This window comes from Aplysia californica, unplaced genomic scaffold (assembly GCF_000002075.1).
Source record: "Aplysia californica isolate F4 #8 unplaced genomic scaffold, AplCal3.0 scaffold00081, whole genome shotgun sequence".
Classification (NCBI taxonomy): Eukaryota; Metazoa; Mollusca; class Gastropoda; order Aplysiida; family Aplysiidae; genus Aplysia; species Aplysia californica.
The window spans coordinates 1,082,720-1,084,879 of NW_004797351.1; positions in this window are offsets into that span (position 1 = coordinate 1,082,720).

Here is a 2,160-nt window from a genome sequence, read left to right on the forward strand (position 1 = left end):
AGACAGACAGACAGACAGACAGACAGACAGACAGACAGACAGACAGACAGACAGAGAGGCAGACAGACGGACAGACAGACAAACAGACAGACAGACACAACACAGGGAAAGTGAAGAGGTAAGACCTACAAGTGGCGCCCTCCAACCACCCCCAGTTTTGAGTTCCAAATATCGAGAAAAGAGAAGCATATCGACGCAATAGTTGGCATTCAGTCCAGGCGGCGGAAAATTGCGCAGATTTTTAATCCTATGGTCCAAAAGTTCAAAGGAGTTTTCCCAAACCAGTAAGAAAACTGCGCAGGGATTTTTGGAATCGAGCATTTCTTAGGTATTCGAATCAGTATTGACTTGAAATTATATTTATATGTAAGCTTGTAAGTTGGAGTAGTAGACTCTTCCGTTAGCCAATTATCAAGACTGTTGTGATAGTGGCAGTACAATCTTTGCTTGTGCACCTCCACCGTGTACTTTTCCTGCAAACATCTGCCAGTCTGTGGTGGAGGCCTCTGTGTAGGAGCTCTTTTCGTCCTTTCTCTGTCATGAAAACCTCCATTCTTAGTTTCTTCTTGGGCACGACTAAATTACATTGGGCCTATTTATACAGGGCCGGTAATATATTTCCTTATTTTATGGTTCTTCTGAGACAAACTCACTGGACTATTTTCAGCTATATATTGTACCCCCACCCCCACCCAACCCAACCTGGAAGTAAGGTCCACTACTTGAACTGTTTTCAGTGAACACTTAATCACAGCCCAGGTCACAGTACCGATTCGACCACAGCTACCTCAGAATGGATACCACACTAAAAAACACTGGTTTAGCGAGGCGGATACTGCCCGAGGCACCCGAGGGACGGAGAAATCTGGCCCTCTATTATATCGGGTGGACGGTCATCGTCCGCATATTCAAAACAAAATAAAACGTTGCATAACAGGGTAACACTAGCGCAATTTTCCGTCCCCCTTCAGTCCATGAGAAAAGTAGACAAACAGACGGACTGAATGAAACAAAACAGGGTAGGAAAAGCAGTATCGCCTATCAGTTGCACCCTCCACCCACCCGCCAAACACTACTTGGTCAGGTAGTACAAATACAAGAAGCAACAAGACAACAACTTTGGACGAAGCAGACAAGAGGGAAAAAAGAAAAAAAGGGTGGATTGCAAAGAAAAGTATCCTCTCTGACGTGTAGAGCAGAAACGTTGATAAAGAAAGAATTAATTTACTGACGTCGGAGGAATTTCTTTTTAAGGGGGGGGGGGGGGTGCATAAAAACTACGAAGAATCCGTAAACTGGTTTGAGTAATCAGAAACACATCGACATGACAATTTATATTTAGCGCTACGGACAAGCAAAAAAAAAGGTTTAAAAAGACAGACAAAAAAACAACCCCGCAACGGACGAAAAGAAAAGAAGTAGCACCTACTAGTGGCACTGCCCTCCCACTCGTCAAGTTTGTTTTTTTAAAAGGGGGAAAAAAGAAAAATTGACAAAGGATGAAGTGAATGAGAGGGGGGAAACGATAGAAATCACGGAAAAACACAACAGAGTGGTGAGTAAACAGAAACACATCGACACGATAACGTCCATTTAGTGCAGGGAACAAGCAAAAAAGTCAGACCAAACACAACAAAGGAAAAGAACAAGAGAAAGACTTACCAGAAGCCAGCGCCTTCCAACTACATGTACATGTACTCGTGATGTTGAAAGGGAAGAAACACTGACAAATGAAGGAGTCATTTTGTGTGAGTGAGACCCCAAAAGAGAGGGGGAAAAAGATGGAAAACACAAAAGGCCCGAAAAAAGGGGTTTGAGTAAGGAGAAGCACATTGACACCAAAACAGCTGTGCGTTGCGGCGAGAAAGGGACGGAAACAAGTAAGGAGGAAAGGGTTGAGAAAGGATGACCTACTACAGACAGTGGCCGGCGGCCAGAGCAGGAGCGGGCAAGGAGAAGAAAATAACGATGCATGTAGAAAAGAATAGAAGTAAACCAACGTCAGGAGGGGACACGAGGGGTACAAAATGTATACAGGCCATTCCTCACCTGGCTTGAGCACACAGTTGAAATTAAAGAAATGCTTGTCCCCGAGTTAGAAAAAAAAGAGTGTGGGACAGGGTGTGTGTGTGTGTGTGTGTGTGTGTGTGTGTGTGTGTG